Genomic DNA, 24,284 nt, shown 5'->3' with positions numbered 1-24,284 from the left:
TTGCATAGTTCCAGCCACATAGAATTTGTTCAATAAATATTACTGAATAAATTAATTCATCTACGAATACCTGAACTTTAGGGTTAAGGTCAATTATACTGAAATCAAATTCCAGATATACCTTTACTAACTGTGTGATCCAATAAAGTTACTTAACACCTCTACCTTTATTTCCTAACCTGCAAAATAAATCTAAGAAAACTTTTCCACATGCCAATTATGAATATTCAATCAGATAATATTTGTAAAATTCCTAGATAGATACTAGCTCGTAATAGATGCTCAGTAAATGCTGCTTAACTTCTTGTTTCTGAATTCTTCTTCGTGTAAGCTGCTTAATAACTCAGGACCCTTCTATAACTGGAGCCCCCTTCAGTCCTTCTACTTTGCTTCTATGAAATAAAATCATATCCTCTATTGAAAGGATAAAGCCTGTTTATCCACTAAGATGTTCTGAAAAAAGTGATAGCAATGGTTAAACCATTTCATTTTTACTCTTACTGCACCATCAAACTATAGATCATTGAGATATCCAAGAGAAAGATGCAAGGTATGATAGGCATTACTAGTGCCTCCAATATCCAGTATTCCTCCCCTTCCCAACTATTATAAGAATGCACCTCTCCATTTCCTTGCAGCTGACTCTCTGAGTGCCAGCCCCACTTCTTTCAGTTCCTCCCATGTGTCACATTCCTGCCAGCCTTGGGACTTGTGCACAATTTGGTCCTTCTCTCTGGATTATTTTCCCAGGTACACTCCTCCCTCCACATTCTTTGCCTATGAACTTTTTTCCTGATTTCTCTAACCAGGTGACATTCCCATAATTTAGTCTTCCAATGTAATGGTTCCTTTTCAAAGCACTCATCCAAATCATTATTAAATGATTAATCTTCTACACATATGTTTAAAGTCTGAACACTCTTCTAGAATTTATGTGCAACAAGGGCAGGAATTATAGCTTTCTTGTTCATTGTTATGCCCCAGCACCTACTAGGTCTTGTATAATTGGCCATATTCAAACTGTTGAGACCTGGATATGATTTTTCATATCTCTCTACTCAGGGCACCTTCTCCCTATTCTCTATCTCATGCAATTTTTCCACGTGGAATACTCCTGTATACTCCTCAAGATGAAACTCAAATATCACATTGTCATGGTATTAATACCTTTACTCCACCACCCATCAGAAGAAATAACAAATCCCATTTCATTAATAAACAACTTTATACATAGCTTATTGTAACATGTGACAAATTCTGCAGATATTTCTATGGGCACTATTTCCCATACAAAACTGAAATCCTCAAGCATATTAACCATTTTCTCAGACTGGCTTCTTTCTGAATATTTTGTTTAAATTCGGTTAAATTGCACTTCCCCACCCTGTCAGAGCTGGCTGAGAGCATGTCATTTGCTTCAGGCAATGAAATCTAAGTGAAAGTGATCTGTGCTTTCAGAAGTAGTACACGCTCAGTTGTCACATACTCTTTCACTCTGCCTTTGTGACTTGCAAACACTCCAAAAAGGCTACTCCACTGGCCTGGGTCCCAGGGTGGGGACTGTATGGGCCATAGTTCCAAGACAAATGACAGGAGATGTGCTATATGAGCAAGAAATAAACCTTGCTTTGAATCACTGAGATTTGAAGGTTGTTTGTACTATTCTAGCCTATTCTGAGAGTACACTTTGTTTTTACATCATTATATATCCAGCACTTGGTCCAATACTTGACACACAGTAAATGCTCAACAAATGTCTAATAAATTGGCTTGAAATTCTTCATGTATATGCAACACAAATTAACCACATGCTTTATGACTGATTCTTTTTTTCTCTTCTAAACATTGCCATTAGTGGTAACTGCTTGAGCAGATCCAACTCTAAGTAGTCTAATTTATCTAAAAACAAATGTATTCCAATTTGGGATGATTGTTCAGTGGTCCCATTCATTGGTTCTCAACCTTTGATGGTGCTCTAGAATCACCCTGTGGTGAATTTTCAAAACACAGATGCTTCAGCTGCGTTCTCAGAGTGTCTGACTTGGGACCCGTGGGTTGAGGGCTTGCCCTCTAAACTGAGAAAAAGCTCTGCAGACGGTTCCTATGCACATAATGATTTGGAATCACAGATACTATATTTTGTGTAAAATCTGTCTGCACATAATGTAGACTGTCTTTTTTTCCACTTTTTCAAAACCATTTATTAGAAAATACAGAAAAATAAATAAAATGGAATGTTAGTGGAAAAAACTTTGGCCAAAACTTCCAGTTAAAACTGCTAGTGTATATATTGACTGGGTATTTCCTCATAATCAATTTCCCAGCTTTTCTTTAAAGTCTCCTTGAGCACTTTAAATATATATAATTTTTATTAAAAATTAGTAGTCACATAAATTGTTACTACCACTTTAGAAAGTGATTTAGTGGCATTTACAAAGCTGAACATATGCAACACCTAAAACTCAATAATTACACTCCCTGATATATAGCAAAAATATATGCATACCTCTATTTATAAGAAAAGATACTCTAGAATATTCATAGCAGCACTGTTCACAATAGCCAAACACTGGAAACTATTCAAATGTCTATCAAGAATGGATAATGAATAAATTGTAGCATAGTCACATGAAAGAATACTAGGCATGGAGAATAAACAATCTATAACCACATGCAATAACATGGATGAAAGTTACAAACAATATTTAGTAAGAGGATTTAAATACATAAAAATGGCATACTATAATGTTCCTTTTAAATAAAATACAAAAACGGTTAATTCAAAATCAGTAACTTAAGATTCATCATATAAAATTCACTCCTGCATCACTGCTAAGCAGTATTCCTTGCTGCTTAACTCCACCACAACCAGAATGAACTAGGTGTCCCTCCTTATGCTTCTATAATACTTGATGTGTATCTTCTTTAATGAACTTACCATACTGATTTTTAATCATATATTTATATATCTATTTTCTCCACTAGACTGTAAACATTTTGAAAGTAAGCACCAAGTTTTATTCATTTTTGTAAAAATATTCTGAATTATTCCAGATATAAAATGCCATCTGATTATTTTGGGGTTATGTAATAGTGATTAGTATTTATTCTCTATATTTTGATGTATTTTCAAGTGTTTTCAAGGTATTTATTAACTTAATTGTAAAAAAAAAAAAGCAAAAATGTCTCATAACCTGAACTTGCTGCATTTTCCTCACTGAATATTGTATTACCTAGCACAGAGAGACAGTCTTAACTTTTATAGGCCCTTATCTATGTGAAAATAGAAATATAGTATCAATGATTTTCCTTCTGGTTATTTTCTAGAAGAGAAAAAACTACTCAGGTATTCAGTACTTCCAACTCAGTATCTTCACTGAGATATCACTCAGTATCTTCACTAATTATTAGTAGTTTCTTTAGGAATAAGAAGAGAACTTCCAAAACATCTTGATCAATATCCTTGTTTCAGAGATAAAGTAAATGAGCCCCATGGAATTTAAGTCGACTGCTCAGTTAAAAGCAGAGCTCAAGTGAGAACCATGCCTCCTAAGTCTGACAGTCAAAGGTTCTTTCAATATGTTAGCTGCCTCTCAAAATTCTCTTTACTGATATATCTTTACAAATAAATTCATAAATGTATGCACAGTAGGCTGCTTCTAAAATAACTCCCAGTGATCTCCTGTCTCCTGTTGTTCACTCCCTTGTGTAATTCTCTCTCCACGTATGTAGGCTGGAGCTTAGGGACTTGCTTCTGATGAATAGAATACAGTAAGAGTAATAGGATGTCAATTCCAAGAGTAAGTTTTGAAAGATCATGACTTCGTCTCTCTTGCTGGCTCCCTCTGATGAACCAAACTGTCAGGTGAAGAGGTCCATGAGACAAGGAACTGAAGACAGCCTCAGTGCAACAGCCTCTGAGAAACTTAATCCCACCAGTAACCATTTCTGTGAGCTGAGAAATAGATTCTGCCCCAGTTATATTTCAGGTAAGACTGCAAACACAGCTGACACCAAGGGCAATCTTGTGAGAGCCCTTGAGCTATCCTGTGCACAGATTGTTGACTCAAAGACACGAAGAAATAATAAATTTTGTTGTTTCAAGCTATGAGTTTTAGGATAATTTGCTAACAGCAATAGAAAACTAATACAAATTTTGTACAAGTGGGAGGTTACCATACAAATACCCAAAAAGGTGGTAGCTGCTTTGGACTAGACTGAAAGGATTTTGAGGAGCAACTTTAGAAAGCTTAGGTTGCCTTGAACAGACTAACAGAAATCTGTATATTGAGAATGCTGCCAGTGAGGGTTTAAAAGGAAGTGAGTAAACTGGAAGGAGGATCCTTGCTACATAGAGTCAGATAACTTATCAGCATTTTCACCTGCAATTATGTGAAAACAGAATGTATACCCCCATCCTCCATGCTACTAGGAAGCCCAAGCAGCCACACAGGTGGACACTGAGTGATATTCTGTTGACAGCTCCAGCTGAGGTTCCAGCATTATTTCATCTGCAGCATGAAGGGAATGAGAAAGCCTTCTGATGGTTCTAGTCCCCAGTTTTCAAGTCACTCCAAGAGACAGTTTACCTATAAATCCCAGACATCATGGAGCAGAGATAAATCATTCTCCTTATGCTCTTTCCAAATTCTTGATTCATGGAATCCACAAATATAATAAAATGTCATTTGATTCCACTAAGTTTGCGATGGCAGCAATAGCAACTCGAAGAGATCACAGCAGCAAAAGTTGCAATTGAATTGGAAGATGGTAAAGACTAAAGAGAACAAGACATCTGTGTGAAAGGCATCCGAGACATGGGACAAGGTGGACCAGACACTTCTGCCCTTGTGATATGATCTTGCTTGCATAACCTTCTGGTATAACCAGATGCCAACCTTAGGAAATAAATGGAGAAATTCTTGAAAGGGAGAAACAGTCTTGATATAAATAATGAATTTTTAACTGAGAATAAATCTTTAAGTTAACTAAATTATTTCTCTAAAATACTCTATATTTATACTGGGAGTGACTGAATTGCCTACAAGTGACAAGATTGTGAATTTCCCACGATTTGCAGAAACAGGGATTACAGAGCAAAATTGAGTTCAGTTATAAAAAAATTTTAATTATATTTTTGAATTATTGAGTTGTGACCATAAATTTTATACCCCTCACACTTACAATTATTTATTCATTTTAGAATCTCTATTCCTTCAGAAGGACAGGAATCATGATTGTGCTGTTCACTCCTATATTTCTGCTCCTAGCACACGATTTGTCACATAATAGAAACTCAATATGTATTTATTGAATTAATACGTGAATGAGAGGCTGAATGAATGGAAATACATGCTATGTGACATACAAGAGGGACCATCATGGTAAAACTCTGTCATCAATCAATAAGCAACTTTATCAAGTATAAACCACTTGTTCCCCAGCAAGAGCAATTAATTTCCTCCAAATTAACTTAATCTCAGTTCTGAACTCCCTAGCTATTGGGCTATCAAGGATATCGCCTAGACATTACCAGGGCTCTCTCTCCCTTCCAGTGTCATGCTAATGCTCTGGAGGTTCATTTTGGGCCCAGAAATCAAGAGCAGGGCCTCTAGTCCCTAACTATCATCATGGCCTCTGCCTTCCTCATAGTTCAAGCTCAGAGCGTTCCTTTGAAATCTGTCAGCTTTTTGATGCCTCTGTACCTCACTGTGAACATTGGAATGTAGGCCCCTGGCACATGGGATCTGTGGTTCCACCCCCCTAAATGCAGCCATTTCTCTCTGGATGCTGTTCAGAGGTCCACGGTTCTCATCCCCTGCTGTGCCCTGGTAAATTCTTTCTAATCTGGAGGAAAACCTTTTTTTCCTCTTTCCTTCCCTCTTTGCTCTTCAAGTCATCTTGCTTCTTCCCTCAGTTAAGCATGTTTCAGGTTTTTCTGCTTTGTTGACAAAGTACATTGGGAAGGGAAATCGGAAGCACAAAAAACAACTCCAGCTTTTGTTCTCAAAAGCCAAAATCCTATGAGAACTATGTGCTTCATCAGCAAAGCAGAAAAACCTGAAACAGGCTTAACTGAGGGGGAAGAAAGAGGTCCAGACTGGGAAGTAAACCATGTCTTCTTTTATATTCTTGGCCAGAGTCTCCTGAATCATCCAGTTCTCATTATTTATGGCTCCCAGAATTGCAGTGAAATTGAAACTATGATGCAATCTACCTGATATTTTCTATAGCCAAGAGAATTTTTTAAAATACTCTAGCTAAACAACTGGGAGTCATATAAATAATTGAAAGTATTCCCAACCTCAACTTTCCGTCCACTTTCTCTTACTACTCTGCATACACAGACAATTGGCAGCTTAAGCTTAATATGCATGTCCTCTGTACTAAGAAGACAAAATAAATTTTATTTACAAGAGTCTGAATTTCACATGTAAAATTGATGCCTGAGTAATGCCTGATTGTATTACCCAGAGCCTAAAGAACTTTAAGATCATGTATATTTTCTGAATCTCTCCACATTCTTTCAAAATTGTACTTTAAGGAGTCTTTTTTTATCTTAATGTGTTTTGAAACCAGGAATGTCAAATGAAATTGGAAAGCCAGATAAATGTGCAATCTGCTTTAAAGCTTTTTCTTCCAGAAAAAAATTAATCAGTTTTTATAACAACCAAGCAGCAAGTCCAGTAATGCAATTGTTGTTGAAGTTTCTACCAAGCCAAGATGTGCTAAAAAGGTTACTTATTTAGCTATGTCCATAGAGGAACTCAAGAGCAAAAGAGAGTAAAGTTATGATTTAACAAGGACACTTGATGAAAAGCAGTCATGAATCCCAGATAAAAGGTGATGTTTGAGAGACAAATATAGAGAATAAAATCGTACTGCTCCAACACAAGTCTTCCACAAACTTTCCTTGTTCATGAAACTCTTGCCCCAACATCTACGATACTCCTGCATCATACTCATGTTGTAACTCTCTATGAAATGCTCCACATACTTGCTACCCACCACTCTGGCCTTCTTTTCATGCATACACGAGTTTTAATAATCTCTTAAAGCCTAACCCAAATCACACATACACACATCTAACAGGGCCTGTAGCCCTAATTGATTTCTCTCCACTGATAGACCCAAAAGATTTCTACAGCTTTCATTGCCAGACAAGTAACACCTTTTTCATCCTCCAGTCTGTCACTTATGTCTGACCTATCCAATGGACCTTAATATTATTTGAGGGTTGAGAATGTGACTAATATAATTTTCTTATTCCCAAAGAGCCCAGCCCCTTGTTGGTACTCAATAAACCATTTGTTGAATTGAAGCAACTCTGAAAAAGCTTCCAGTGTATAAAAATCAAGTTATTTGACTCTGCTAAGAAAACATCTTGCAATATTCCAAAAAAAGAATTTACCAGAAGAATCATATCAGTCAAATTGTTGACTGGTGACTATGGGTATTAACTTTACATAGTAGCTAACTTGATGAGATACCATAGAGACCAATTGTAAATTTTGTTTAGGGTTTTTGAACACTGATTTCCAAAGTTTTTCATTATGATAGGTAAAGGAAAACTGAAATTAGCTGTTCTGGAAGCCCTCTATTTCAGATATTACATTGCAGATAAAATAGTAAGTTGATGAGTAAAGTGGAGTTGAATCAAAAATATATGATGATATTTCCCACAAATCAAACACGATTTTAAAACCTTAAGGCAAAGATGATTGGCAAAAAAGTATGGTATTGAGTATAATACTTTCCAGAAAGTTGTACTACAAAATCCTTGACAAAGAGAATATAAAAATAGCCTAAATATTGTTTTTCTTTATTAGCCTTCAAGATATGCTTCTTCTTGAGTAAATGCACATTGCTCCCTTCTAATCATCCCAATTCTTTCCCAACTGTACATTTTTTGTTCTTAGCATGATGACACCGTGGTAACCAGTTTTACAGAAGAAAACCAAGCTTTTTTAAAAAGCCAGAGCTCTTTCTTGCTACATAATTTGATATCAGTTGGAGTTCTGCACAAAAAAACTATGAATGAAGATCAATACTTTTAACTTCATTCTGACTCAAACTTACAGTGAAAAAAACTTATTTGTTCTGTAAAATTTGTTTATAATACCTGTGACAAACCAAAGCAAGTATTTATGTCCACTGAAAATTATGTTAAGAATTATTCTTATTTGGTAAAACACTTCTAGTGCAAACATGTTAATGGAACAAAAAAATAATACTAATGCTATAATGATGGTGATGATTAAAGGGATATCAAAGACCAGGTTTCACATCTAAGCTCTTCTATATCCTAGCTCTGTAACCCTAGGCTGGTTTCTTAAATTCTGCACCTCAGTTTCTTCATCCTTAAAATACTGTTATAAGAATTAAATAAAATAATATATGTGGTGAAGCTCAGAACAGTCTATAACAGAGCGTAACAGTCTCTTACACTTTTCAATGCACATGTTTTCAGTTCTGCATTTGTCTGGACCACTGTAACCTCTCAGTTGGACTCTGAAGTGAAGGAGGCTGTGACTGCCTATTCCACCATCTTTCTGACATCACTCAGAAAACGCAGGTGAAATTAATTTTAATAGAACATTTTATTTAACCCAATATATCTAAAAATCTTATTTCAATTTATAATCAATATGGAAAAAGTACTAATTAGATATTTTATATTTTTTTACATACTAAATCTTTGTAATAATCTACTGTGTATTTTTATACTTACAGCATACCTCAATGTGGAATAGACACATTTCAAGTGCTCAATAGCCACATTAGCTAATGTCTATCATCACTTATAGACAGTGCAGCTCTAAATCTTCTTACCCTTTGCCCTCCACAGATCTTGGGGATTCTCTTTGTCTATTACCCTTCAGGGCTATAAGTAAGGTGAACATTATGGAGAATTACCTATAGTAGCATGGTTTTCACAGCCCACCTGTACTTGGTGTATGTATGGAGAGTCCATTGATAACCTTAGGGGTTGAATAATCACAAACTGTGGCTTGCTCATTTGTGTATCTTTGGCATAGAAGTCCCTCAAAAATTGAGTATTGCTTCAATCCAATTCCTTGTAGAGCAATCACAATCATTAGTCTTGTGTAGACATTCTTTTAGGATACCTTAGGAAAGCCCTAAAGTTAGGAGAAATTTGGGGTTTCAATGTGATATCTTGTTAAGAGTGCAACTTTACATTGTCTTTGGTGACAGGTAAAGAAACAATTCACCCTTGCAATTTTTACCCTTGCAAAGGTCTCAGGCACTATAGATTGCAGGCTGAGGTAAAGAGTGTCTCCCTTATGAAAGACGTATTTCCTTCTACTCTGTTTGCATAAGGTAGCCAACCTTCTGGTTTTCCTGGGACTAAGATGGTTTCCAGGATGTTAGAACTTTTCATTTTAAGACTAGAATAGTTCCAGGCAAACAGATGAGCTTGCCACAGTAGTTTGCAGATAAGTCAGATCTAAATTTAGGTCTTTCTCTTGGGTTTGTTTCCTAAGATTCCATCCCCACTACATTTTAGGATCTATTATTTGTAGTAACCCACTTTCAGATTTTAGGTGCTTTATTAGTTATGGATTGCATTTGAATGCACACATCAGAAACCTAATTACAGAAGCTTAACTAAATAGAGGAATACGTTCTCAATAACTAGGTCAACTCTGGCATGGTAACTCCATTAAAGCCTGAAGGACTCATATTCCACCTAACTTTCTTCACCTCAATTTGAGCATTTGGCTTTTGTCCTTATGGCCACAAAATGGCTGCTCCATCTTCAGGAATTACACATGTACTTTAGCAGGAATAAGGTTAGGGTAAGGTACAAAAAAGAGAGTATGGCACTGTCCAAAAGAAAAGTCTTTCTCAGCAGCCCCATCCATAAAAATTCCACATACAGGTCATTGTCTGGGTCCAGTAGCTAAGCTAAGCTACAAGACAGTCTGCAAGATGGGTGTTTTTCATGGTTTCATTGATGTCTCAAAAGAAAAGATTTCCATTAGTGAAGGAGAAGGAAGGGAGGGCTATTGGTTAGATAATATAGGGGCCAGGAGCAGGCCACCCCAAAATGTGCCACTTTGGCCTGTAGAATATATCAGAGCTGAAAACAATCAAACCCCAGAAGACTCAGAAAGAAACTTTAACATTCCTACATGCACACACAGCAAGAAGAGGAATTTAGATGGAGGCCCTGGTAAGGAGAGCTATCCACAAAGCTACCTACATTATAATATGAACTAAGTGTGCTAGACAGGGAAGAATGTGACAAAGTCTCGAAAATTCCTCCATGTCCCTCGGTTTCTGTGAGGCCCATCAGGCATTTGTTTACCAAATATTTGCTCTTTCATATCCCTGCAAATTGTCTTCCTTCTCTATCAGGTTCCTTAGCTCAGGATGACAGATACCTCACTACCTCTGTCTTTGGAACTTTGTGTCTATGGATTCCCTGTTTGTACATAATTAAACTTGAGTTTTTTCTCCTGTTAATCTGTTTCATGTCAATTTGATTCCTAAACCAACTAGAAGAACCTCAAAGCATAGAGGAAATTCTTCCTCCCCCACAGTATCTAACTGATTTGTAACTGAATGCTATAACAATATAGGTAAAAATTGTTTTATTTAATTTGAAAGAAGAAAATATATAAACTATTTAAGGATAAAGTAATAATGGAAGGGCCTACCTTTACACACAACTTTTCACAAATGAATTTGCTCAGTGACTTAATTAAACTCACACATATGTTAAAAATTCAAAGAAATGTGATTGACCCTAAAGAATTAGATTAAATCAAAAAGAATTTTGTTAACCCTAGCTCCTCATTCTTCTGTTGATTATTCAGTGTCTGTGACACAAAGTAGTGGAAAATGTCACTACAGGACACATATTTTGATTGCATTTTAAAAATTGCTGAATCTTCTTCACATTTAGAGAGAAATGTGCTTTATTCCACTTTTCTTGAAGTACCTTGATATTTGGGTCTCTTTTTCATTTTCCTACTTTTAAGACATAATATTGAGACATAGTTCTTTATTATTATGTGAAAACTAACAGTACAAGCAATGATAAATGGCAACTGGCATTTGGCCTAGAATTGGAAAGCCAATTATGAGTGCTTATGTCTGTGGCAAATAGGAGATAACCCACCCTGTGGAAAGCAGCACCACTACCCAGACCGAAGTATTTATCACCAAGCAGAAGTTCAGAACCAGTGTGGTCAGATTATCTTTAGGAACCAGATATTTTATATGAAATTTCCTGAATTTCAACCCGAGTCAAAAAAACTTAAAAACAATGTACAAAGACATACTAGTTTTTAAAATCAGATTATCAATTGGATTCTTTTGCTCTAGGGAAAAGACAGAAGATTTTGAAAATACCAGGTCATTGGAAAGCAGTACAAGAGCATTAGATGTTTGGACATGAGACAGAAAGAAAATAAAACTAGTAGACAGATTTGGGGGAGAGGGAAAATAGAGATTATACCTGATACTCTGTAGTGTAAACTGGACAGTTGGCTTTCCTGTTTGTATTCCAAGTAACTGGCTTACACTTTGAATTCTGAAGCATGAGTTCGAAGAGGTATCCACTTCAAAGTCAGCTATCTTGAATAAACATATTGCCAGCTATCAGATAAAAAGCTAGACCACCCCTCACCCCCACCCCTGTTCCAGGCTCCTTTAATTTAGAAGTCTTGGTTGATTTTGGTAACTAACCATTCGGACCACCTGTCTTCAGTTCCCTAGGCTCTAAATTCCCTTTCATAAGTTTTAAATTCACCAGTAATGAGTGAGCCTTCGAAACCTAGGGCCCCAAAGCAGAACCCCTGGTCTCTAATTGTGCTGTATCCTCTCCTTCTCTTTCTGTCTCTTTCTCTGTCATCCTACTGTGTGGCACCAAGTGTGATATGTAATTTCCAGGACTTGTAAATAATAAACAGCTCTTTCTTCAGTGCTTCCTGATGGTTGTTGCTGAAGGGTGTCTTGCAATCATAAGAAGAACCACAAGCGCTGATCCAACCAAACAATGTTGGTTATTAATAGGCTGAATCCTGCACAAAATACATGCCCTGTTGTCATAAAGGTATAAAAGGTTCCTAAAAGAGAGAAAGAAAGAAATAAGCCCAAACAGAGTCTTTTGCCTTCCAAACCAGGACTTTAGTTTCAACCTATTCCAGGAATGTGACCTTTTAACAGTCAATCAGGAATTTTCTGGTTTGCACTAATGAGGTAATCTGTCACAGGGACCTCTCCATCCACCCAACATAAGGTCATCTGCATGATAATTACCCCTGCTCTTCCCTCTAAGGGAAAATTACCTTGCCTGAAACTATCCTTTATTTTCTTTTGCTAATAACTTCTTGCTCCACCCTCCTTCCTATAAAAACCTTCCATTCTGTACAACTCCTCAGAGCATCTTTCTAACCTGATGAGATGCTGCCCTATTCATAAATCACTTAGTAAACCCAATTAGATCTTCAAATATACTCAGTTGAATTTTATTTTTTACAGGTGCTTTAGTTATATTTTGCAAGGACTCTTCGTTTAGTCTTCAGGCCCATTTTAAATACTTTTCAAGTAATGGTAGCAACCAAGGTACTTTCAAACAGAACTGCCTAAAGTGGTTGGCACCAATACATGCTAATGAAGGTCAATATATGTTTTGCAGACCGTAAACCCAAGTTCCATCACACACCCAAGTGGGGGAGTTGCAATGGGAAAAAATTCGAGAAGCAAAAGAAAAGCCCCAGAGGCACCATATGATGCATGAGGATTTACTGGGACTTCTGTACAAGGAGTCCAAGAGCAGCTGGCTGGATGAGGTTGCACACATTATTGTGGGCCAGAAAGGGAACTGCTTGTATGGGGTAAGGAGACAAGGACTGTGTGTGTGCTAGAGGTGAGAACCAGAGACTACATGCATGCCAAAGAGGGCACAGGATTTATGACTGTACTATGCCTTTTGCTAAAAGAGATCCTTCCTTTTAGCACCCCAAGGAATGAAATCTTTGACAGAGGGGTCTGCATTCCAGTAAGATGTGTGTCCATCAATAAGTCCAGCCTGGATCTGGGCAGCCTGGATCAGGCCATCAGCATACCTTATACTTAGCATACTGCTCAAAGCAGGGGGCCGTGTGGACACATGGTTATTCTGGAACCAAAGATTACAAGCAGGCAGTGCTTGACCCCACACAAAGTACTAGGTCTTAACTTCTGGTCTGCAAAGTCTTCAAGGCTATATAATTAGTAGGAGCAAAAATTGGGAAAAAATGAAAGAGAACTGTAAGTTGGATAAATAAAACTTAAAACTGTAGAGCAAAATGGTTTAAAAAATAGGCTTTGGAGGCAGATCTGGTTTGAAAGCCAGGACTTGCCATTTAATGGTGCTATAGAATTTAATAGGTTATTTAATTATTTAAACATCAATTTTCTCATCTGCAAACTCTTAATAGATAGTCCTTATCTTCAGGGTTGCTGTAATGCTTAAATTAAAGCTTAGACAATATGTGTAAAGTGCTTAACAAAGTACCTACCATAGAATCAGATCTTTAATACCTGAAATATAGAAAGATTTTGAGGATATGCACAATTTTTAATGTATATTTACATACTATATATAATATGAAAGGTAGCACATCAAAATTTCTCTAGTTATACCAGTTCAAATTATTTTTCTTCAAAGATGGAAGCATTTATTCTATATTCGTTTTGTAGCATAACTTGTATGTTTTTCCTCAGTTACACCAGCATTTTTTTTAACATAAAAAAAAATGTGCCCGAAAGCATTGCATAAATTTTACTGTTTCAACCACATCTCATTTTGTATGGATTTATTTAACAGACCAAGGGTGTTTTTCTTTCAAGCAAAAGGTGAGGACTTGGCAGCATTTGACAAATGCGATATCAAATGCCCGCTGAACCCTGGAAATCACTCAAAGCATTTTCTCTCAGTGGGCAATGCAGACAAGACAGAACATGCCTATAATTGCATGTCTCCCCTTAGGGTTGTTTTGAGCATAGAGGAAAAGAATACCACATTAGTCATCACTTTTTGAAATCTCAGAAATTGCCTTTGAGTAAAAGACTGTTCCCTATAAAACTCTTTCCTAAGTTTTTCCCATCATTTGCAGACAGAGATATCTCTGTGCTATTCACAATTATATATTCCATCACATAGGGTAAGTACTCCCAAGCATTTGTGTGAATGAACCAAAATTCAGTCTTTTATGTTGATAATTCTCCTGGTAGACAAGAGAAAAGTTGAAATGTCCAAATAGCACTTAAAGTTCGCAATGAAGTCAGACAATTATTAATATCAGTTTTGAATGAAATAAGCAAAGTCATTTCTTAAGGTTCTTTTTTCCTCACATCAATGAGCATTTATTAGATGTTCAATAAATATCTACTAAACAACTTCTAATCTTTTCTTTCCTTTTGACAATGACTAGCAAAACCAATTTTGTACTAGTATAATCTAAAGGATACATAGCTTGTTCTTGAAATTAAATGGCAATGTAATGAATTCATGAGACTGGAACCTACAAATCATAAGAGCAGAGGTAATTCTAATTTAAAAAGGCCAAGTACAAATTTTGAGTTGAGAAGGAATAAAAAATTCTTATTCTAGATTAACACTAATTTTTCTTTAATTATGAGACATATTAAAGAGAGAAGATAATGAACTCACCTGGTTTACAGTCCAAAATGATTGTGTTAAATAAAAGCACCAGGATATTCTATGGCTGTAAAACTCGTGTGGTTACCTATTACAGCATTCAGTAATGACCTATTTTAACCAATTTGAACAAGGGAATTAAGGTTTTAGAAAGGAGAAAATGACAGCAATTTCAGTTATATAAATGTAACTAATTCAATGAAACACAATTTGTCCCTCTAGAATTTATTAGCACATCAACTAGAAGAAATAAGTTTACACACACTGGTCCCATTAGTAACCTCTAATAATGAAACAGGTGGCATCATTCTGGATAATCTAAAACATTTGAATCTTTTAAAAGAACAGATATAGCTACAAAATATTAAGGATGACTAAACAAAACCTGAGCCCTGAAATTATAGGAAAAACATATTTTGATTATGAGGTATATTCCACCAACTCTTGTATGTATGTCTGAAACATCCCCACTTTAGGCAGGAGTTTGGTTTTGCCACATAGACATTCTAGTTCATTTCTCTTTGAGGAATGTGTAACTATTTTTGCCTTAAATATGTATATTCAGGTATATATTTAATTTTGTGTTAAGTATTTTCTTTGAATTCATAGTGGGACTAGCACACTGAGGAAATGCATTAGGAAATTTATTCACTTCCTAAATCATATGAATCCTAAAGGGAAAACATTCTCCTATTTCTCAGAATGTAAACTAATAATAAAAAGTAAAGAAAGACATCTGTGTAATTAGATAATATAATAACAGAGACCAAAAGTTCATTGAAAAATTCTGAAATCTCCTTCCTGAATACACATCTCTCCCTTCCTCATCTTTCTAACAGATCATAAGACAGCATTTCACATATACCAAATTTTAGAAATAGAACCTAAATCTTAATAAAGAACTAGTTTTTGCTGTTGCTGACTTTGTTTGTATCCAATTTCAATCATTTCTCAATTCTTTTTATTTCTTTTCTCAATTTTCTTTAGTTTTTTGAGCTGATGCTTAGAAATTCTTAATTGTTTTCAAAATGAGCTATATATGAAACTGTATTTAGAGTTGCTTTAAAAAGCAGCTTTGATTAGTAGAACTTTCATTGTCATTCAGTTCTAAACAGATTACAATTTTCAGTTTGACTTTCCCTTTATCTCTTATGTAGTAGTATCCTTTTAGGTTACAAATCTATGGAGTCTTTCTAAATAATTTGCTATTCTTAACTCAAATGTATTGTACTCAGATAACATGTTCTGACCTTCACTGAGACCTTTTCTGAGAACTAATACCTGGTCAACGTTTATAACTAGCTAATGTATCCTTTAAAGGAATGCATACTTTATATTTTGGCATACAGATCAAGCAATTAGTTTTGCTTAGAATCATTGCTTTTTTATCTACTCGAGCTATCAATATCTGATACAGATTTGCTAAGCCTCCCAGTATGTTGGTAACTTTGTCACATTTACCTTATGATTATATCTGTTTATATTTTGAGACAATGTTGGGCATACTGAAGTTTTTAATTTTTATAACTTCTTAGGGAATTCTTCCTTTCCTTATTACGAATTCATCTTTATCTCTACTAATGTTTTTTTGCCTTAGTTTCCACTTGTATCATTTTGCTCTGCCAACTTTCTTTTAATTATAATTCTCCTGATATATATTTTAATCATCCCTTTTTTTTTTAATCTTTCTGTGTGGTTTAGTTTCAGATTTGACTCTTACATACATCATCTAGCCGGATTTTGTCATGTTTATCCAATCTAATTACGTCTTTTAATAGTGAAGATTAATCAATACACACTTATTGAAACTTCATATGTACTATTGCAGTGTTTATATTTCTACCACTTTCTTTTTGTTTTCATTTTCTCCTTTGCTATATTCTACTGGATTTATAGCTTTCTAAAATAATAAGAATAATTGCTAAAATTCATTGAGCATTTAGTATAGACTAGATATTATAAGGGCTTTACATGTGGGAAGTCATTTAATCTTCACAACTCTGAAAGGGAGGGACTATTAATATTTCCATCTTATGTTTGAGTAACTTGAGACATTGAGAGGCTAAGTAACTTGCTTTGGATCATACAGCCAGTAAGAAGTGGAGCTGGATTTGAACTTGGCAGCCACATTCCAGAAATTCCACCTTTCAGCCACTATACTGTGCTTTTTTGAAGTACCTTCTACAAATATTTTTCAATGACTTTTTAGTTTCACAAAGATATACATCTACAGATATTCATTGGCTTACGATACGGTTACATGTTGGATCCCATTATAAACTGAAAATATCTTAAGTCAAAAATGCATTTAATACTCCTAACCTACCAAACATGGTAGCTTAGCCTTGCCTACCTTAAACATACTTGGAACAATTTATTAGCCTACAATGGAACAAAATAATCTCATACAAAGACTATTTTATAATGAAGTGTTGAATACCTTACATAACTTACTAAATACTGTATCGAGAGTGAAAAACAGAATGATTGTGTGGTCACCGAATGGTTGTTAAGTGTGTCAGTTGTTTACCCTCATGACTGTGTGGCTGACTAGGAGCTCTGGCTCACTGCCACTGCCCAGAATCACCAGGGAGTATCATAGCACATATCTCAGCCCAGGAAAGGATCCGAATTCAAAATCTGAAGTACAGTCTCTAATGACTTCACATTACTTTCACACCATGGAAAAGTCAAAAAATTGTAAGTCCAGTCATTGTAAGTCAGGGATTGTCTGTATCAAAATTTCCAAACTATGACTATTTTAGAGTCTATCAACAGTGAAAAATAAGCAAAATTTTCTGAAAAACTGCTGTAATGTGACTCTTCTACTCATTGCCTAAAACTGAGGAGAAACGACTTTGGAGATGGAAAGAAAATCAACACAGGACCTTATGATTCTTTTAAGTTGCTTTTTCAAAGACCAAACCATTTAAAAATTAAATCCATTCAAAGGAAAACTACTTCCACCTATAGAATATGGAGCAAGTTACAGTCTAGGAATTCCTAGTCTTTATAAGGCCTAGCTACCCCTTTGGCCCTGAAACTAACGTTAAGAAGGTTAAGTAACTACAGAGAGAAACACTGTGTAGTAACTCTAAGGACATGATATAATGTGGAGTAAAGGCCACATGAAGAAGCACCCAGTGCCAGATGAGTGAGTGAAGAAGCTGCCAGTGTTCCTGCTCCAAGCTGTCTCAGGCATCCTAGCTGAGATCCCAGACATCCTGGAGGTGAGACACATCACCCCCATTTTGCTGGGCCCAAACTCTTGACAGAATCATAGAAATACTCAAGTCACTGCTATTTTAAGCCACTCTTTTTCCCCCTCTCATTTCCATATCAAAGTCTCACACTAGTACATACACTCGCTGAAGCCTACGTCACATACAAGTGGTAGCTGCAAGGATGTCCACTAATCTGCATCCTGACTCCTCCACTAAGTGATGGGACAAAACCTGGAAATTTAGGCTAGTATATAAAAAGATAATGGCACCTGTGAATATGAGAGATTAGCGCTACACATACCTAATAGCCAAGATATGAAAATTTGTAAGAAATTAACTGTGGATGATGAAATAAATTCAGATGCTACTTGACAGCAGAGGCAATATCTGCCAAGCTCATGTAGAAAAGAGTCTAGCAAATGCATAGTAGACACTATTTGTTAATAACAGAATAATGAAATGCTGGTCACATTTTGCATATCTCTCATTCCAACAGATAGTCATATGTTTTTCATGTCAAGAAGAGAGAGTTTCTTACATATTTTTTCTTCTTGATGAGTGTCATGGGGTGGCTATGGGGGAAGTAGTAACAGCTCTGGGCACTATTGATGAAATTGTTTAAGTGAAAATGGACATAGAACAATTAGTGTAACCTATTTAATTTATTGAATTTCAGGGACAAATAAATAATACTTCAGTCACTCAAAGGAGAAAACACATGTGGTGGTTAACTTTATGTGTCAACTTAATGGGGCCATGGGGTGCCCAGACATTTGGTAAAACATGTACCTGTGAGGGTGTTTCTAGATGAGGTTAACACTTGAATCAGGGGCCTGAGTAGAGTGAATTGTTCTCCCTGATGTCAGAGGGCCATAGACAATCAGCTGAAAATATGAATTGGAAAAAAAAGGCTGGTTAAGAGGGAATATTGCCTGCCTAATTGATTGAAGTGGGATATCAATCTCCTGCCCTTGGACTAGAAATTGCACCTGTTGGTTCCCCGGTTCTCACACCTTTGGTCTTGGACTGGAAAGTTACCACTGGCTCTCCCGCTTTTCAGACCTTCAGACTCAGACTGAAACTATGCCGGCAGCTCTCTTCGGTCTCCAACTTACCAACCATCGATCTTGGGACTTCCCAGACTCTAACATCACATGAGCCAATGTCCTATTTAATATATACATGTAAATATCCTATTGGTTCTCCTTCTCTGTGACAGCAGAGACAATATCTGCCAATATCTGGAGATCCCTGATTAACACAAGTCACCTACAAAAAAAAAAAAAACATCAAGCTGGCCTCAAAAGCTCCATGATATCCAGTACTAAAAAGACAATGGAGCAAATTTCTGAAGAAAAGAAACCCAATGTCTACAGTCTTGAGGAATGTAACCCAAGAAGTTCAGGCGCTGCCAAATTGTATGTCAAATATATCTTCACAATGTACAAGATCTCAGGAACACAGTATCTGTGAGACATTTTTTGGACAGAAAATCTACTTGCCTGTGAAATCTACTTGCCTGTGAAATCTAACCAACCAAGAGGTGAATCAAAATAAAGTTATTCTTAAATAAAAAAGTGACAGTGAAACAACTGGCAAGCTTGAAAACATGAAAATGATAACTTACCTAAAAAATCAGGAGGAGGAAGGGATGGGGGTAAATGTAAGAGCCCAAATATTCTCATTTATCATAATAACTAAATGATAAATAACATTTTTTAAATGATGGAAAAAATGGTTCCTATTTCATAAACTTTTATGATTAACTTTAGAGGGATCTTTTACACACTTATTTTTCTTTTCTTAGATAAACATTCACTTAAATTTAGCAATTCCTTCAGTTTAATCCATTTTTATTTCTTCTTTTAAAATTACATGAACTTTAATTTTAAAACTTTAATATAAATAGTGGTGGATGTAATCTTATGAGAAAAATTCTAACTTCTATGTCCAAGTGTCCAAGGAAAAATGTCAGAAAACTAAGTATTTCTTTCTAAGGGAAACTGTTCCCTAAGAACATTATATCCCACCAGAACATTTACCACATTAAAAAAGCAACATTCTCAAGCATGAAAGAACCCAGAGAACATAACAAAATTGAGACTTTTCTGGGAAAAAAAAAAAGTCTGTGCTTTAATTTATGCCAGTAAAACTGAACCAATAAAGAAACAAATGAAAAATATACAACTAGAATTATTGCTATTTTTAAACAGTGAGAGCCAAAACCATCTTCACCCATATAGCTTATTGCCTACAGTTACACAACTTTATTAGTCCACTGTCATCATCAATATAACTTTACTGTTTCAGGAAACTTGCCCAGGAAGATAAAAGTGGCAAACACTTTTTTTTTGGTTGTTGTTTATTCCAAGAATTTCATGAAAGATCCATAAACTCTTCTACAAAAAACATGACAGTTTACATCCCCAGATTCTGAACCCATCACCTCAAAATCTACCAATTTTAAACAATTACACCATGACTTTTACCCCATTCTAATCAAGACCCAGTATTGAAGTCCAGGTTGAAACTGGACTTTAAAACTCTCAGAAATATCTTGGCTTTTTCTTACACCCTCTAAAAATGCTAAAACACTGTCAATATAGTGTTCTCTCTTGCCATGGTAAGAATAAATTCAGCTTTGTCTCTCAATGACTTGTTTGAGTGATATTTTGGGGGAGCCAGCATTCAACAAAAATCATTACTAAAAAAGAAAAACAGAAATCAAAACAATAAAGTATTTGCCATAAGAAATCCAAGCATACCAGGATAGGGATGAGGAGGGTTGTAGTACATAAAAGAAGGATATAAGGAAGATTTCAAAGACCAAGATTCTTTAACAAAGGTCTAAAGTAGGTTTAACTTCTTTAAGAATAAGTAGTTGTTGAATTCTTAAAGGTAGTTGTTGAAATCTTTCTTGGGAGTTTAAGGGAACAAAGACCAATGAGGCACTTTCGCCTTCTGTTTTGAATGGTATTTATCAGAAGTATGGATCATGGACTGTCTACCTCAGCATAATCTGGAGTGCTTAAGAGAAATGCATTCTCCTCAGCCCTATCAGAATCTCTGAAAAAAGGTCTTGGAACTGTAATGTGTAATAAGCTCTGCACTTTAATAAGCTCTTACACCAAATCAAAAATCATTGAGCTAAAGGGTATAACCATCACATTAAAATTACCCTTTCCAATGTTATGTTTCATTATGGCAGCTTTGACTCATTAATTAAAACAACTGAGAAATTCTGAATGGACTAGGTAGTGGTAAGGGTCACCTTCAGCAAATCACATGGCCAGAACTCTTCCTTCCTTGATCCAAGCTCCCTTCTCAGCTCCATGCTGCACCTTCCCCCAGCCCCTGACTAAGTATAGACTGATCAGATAGAAGAAATTTACTAGTAACTCTACCGCAAACTGACTTCTCCTTCAGAGCAATATCACAACTGTCATTCCTTTCATTGTTTAATGATTTATTTAAAGTTTGTTTGCTGGACAATTATCTTTGTAAGAACAGGGAGTCTGTCTTATCCTCAGGCATTTTAAAGGAAAAAAATCATTCATGATACTTGTTAAAGAACAGTAAAGGAACTACCACAACTGTGCTAGGTAGCAGAGCAATGGGGTTTTGTAGTAGAGGAGGAAGACTGGACTCAACTCTGAATACAAGGGAAAAATGTGAATTTATAACAAAGGAGTGGGATATGGGGATTGGAGAAGGGAGAGTCAAAACGTGGAAAATAGCTAAAAGGAAAAAGCAGAGGCAAGGGATTCTGGGAAATGTCATGACCCTTAGACCAAATTTAGTGTTCACAGTCTGGTTTTGTACAGCCTTGGAGCAAAGAATGACTTTCACATTTTTAAATAGTTGAGAAGGAGGAGGAGGAAGAGAAGGGAGAGGGAAGGAGAGAGGACGAGGATGGTGATGAAGGGGAAGAGGGGGTGGAGAGACCATATGGCCCACAAAGTTTGAAATATTTCCTCTCTGGCCTTTTATAGGAACAATTTGTTAATCCCTACATGACAGTTAAATTTAATCTGCCCAAAGAGTGACCAGATTCAACATTATTTTGTGGGGTATCTGGATGAGATAAGCATTTGATCAGTGGACTCAGTAGATTGTCTTCCTCTATGTGCTTGGGCCTCATGCAATCCATTGACAACCTTCAGAAAGAATGAAAGAGAACCAAAAGGTGAAGGAAGGAGGAATTCAGCTCCCTTTTGCTTCTGCCTGATGAGCCCCTTGAGCTGGAACGTGGGTTGTCTTCTGCCCTTGGATGGGAACTTACACCATTCTCTTCTGGCTCTTAGGCCTTTAGACTCAGGCTGGACTCACACCACCCACTTCCCTGGGTCTCCAGCTTGCAACCAGTGAATATGGGACTTCTCAGCCTCCATAATCATGCAAGCCAGGTCCTCATAATAAATATCTTCCTATATTCTTTATATTCCCTTGGTTCTGTGTCTCCGAAGAACCCGAAGAACCCTGACTACTACACCCCGATAGAGGCAAAGTGCCGTAGAGTTGATACGGGTAGTTGAGTTAGGATGGTGAAGGTACCAACTCAAAGCAAATTTTTTACTAGCAACTTTATTGATAAGTATAGAGAAGAAAAGCATTCACTAGATCAATACCTACCAAGTGACAAAGGATGTGATGATTTTCTCCAGCAATAAAATCTCATCTGGAAAAACAGCTGCAATTCGAGTCACTACCAGACTAAGTTTACAGTAACCTACCTTCATTCTCTGAGATTCACCTGTCTTCTTAACAGGCCAAACAGGTGAACTGAATGTAGCTGTGGTAGAAATCTTCATTCTTGCATCTTCCAAGTCTCTACAGGCAGTAGTTTCTGCAATCAAGTAAATGCTGTCATAGAACACTTCAGTGACTGCCCAATGGGTTTCAGCCCCGGGCAAGTTCACTATGGATTCAGTGAGACCGAGAGGAAAGGGTTTACAACCCAGCTTTGTTCTCCCAACAATAGGTTGAGCACTAGAATTACATCTTCATCCAGCAGTCTGCAGATCTATAACCCCCGCTACCTCTGCCCTGAGCACTCGGCAGAGCTCTTTATATAGTGACTCAGTCAATAATAGCTCATTGCCTAAGGGTGTGGAAGCAGTAGCCTAGCAAGCCAATTACATCATCAGGTAGTTTAGGTCAATTATCCCCCTCCCCCACTCCCCCAGCAATGAATATAAACTTATCTTGATTTGCCTGGGACGTTCTCTGTTTTGGCATTCCAGGACACTCTTGATCCTGGACAAACCAGGATGGTGGCTTATCCTAATACAGGAACTATAATAGAGTGATCTGGTTGTTTTTAAGTCACCTAGAGTACTGGAAAAAGAAAATTATGAACTCAGGGTATTTTTAAGTTCCACACGCAAAGTCTGAGTCAAGACCTGAAACTGTCTATGACTGTGTCTTGCCAATGGGTTTCAGCCCTGGGCAAGTTCACTATAGATTCAATATGACTAAAGAAATGACAGTAGAACGTTCTTGGGGTGAAAGGGTTTATTACCTGGCTTGTTCTCCCAGCGGGATGTCGAGCACTAGCGTCTCTGCCTCCACCCAGAGCACGGACCGAGCTCTCTATATAGGGCAACAATAGCTTATTGCCTATGGGTGTGGAAGTGGTAGCCCAGCAACAGGCCAGTTACATCATCAGGTGGTTTAGTTCAGTGAGGATCCTGGCCATAGGAACCCCAACTTCCCCACAGACTGTCTTAAAAGGAAACTGTGCCTTACATAAGGATTGACTATAAGTGTCTGTAGTTGATAATTTAAGCAACTTTTGCCACTGCATACCATGAAAATCTAGTGTCCTTTTTACCAATGGAAACAAGGTTATTACTGCCTCTAAATCTCACATCCAAGAACAGATTCAGAACACCAGACCTTAATATTGTGTTCCTCTGGGTTCAGTTAGAGGAACAGAATTATTATGAGTGATTGTCTTGCCAACGGGTTTCAGCCCCAGACAAGTTCGCTATGGATTCAGTGAGACCAAAGAAATAACAATAGAACATTCTTGGGGTGTAAGGGTTTATACCCAACTTTATTCCCACAGTGGCAGGTCAATCACTAGAATCTTGTGCACTCAGAGTGAGTCTGCATGCAGCAAGAGGGTCTCTGCCTCTGGGCCTCTCCGCCCCTGCAGCCGTCGTCGTCTCTGTCCTCAGCGCTGCCACCACTCCAGTCTCTGCTCTCCTGCAGCCTTGCATCTGTGCAGTCATGCTGCTGTGTTGCCCAGAGCACTGGGCAGAACTCTTTACATAGAGTCAGTAACAACGTATTGCTCACACATGTGTAGTGAGCGAGCTGACCAGGGCCAGGTGAGAATCCTGGCCATAGGAACCTTCATTTTATCCACAGTGATATAG

The sequence above is a fragment of the Manis javanica genome, chromosome 4 (assembly GCF_040802235.1).
Source record: "Manis javanica isolate MJ-LG chromosome 4, MJ_LKY, whole genome shotgun sequence".
In the NCBI taxonomy this organism is placed as follows: Eukaryota; Metazoa; Chordata; class Mammalia; order Pholidota; family Manidae; genus Manis; species Manis javanica.
This window is presented reverse-complemented; position numbering follows the sequence as displayed.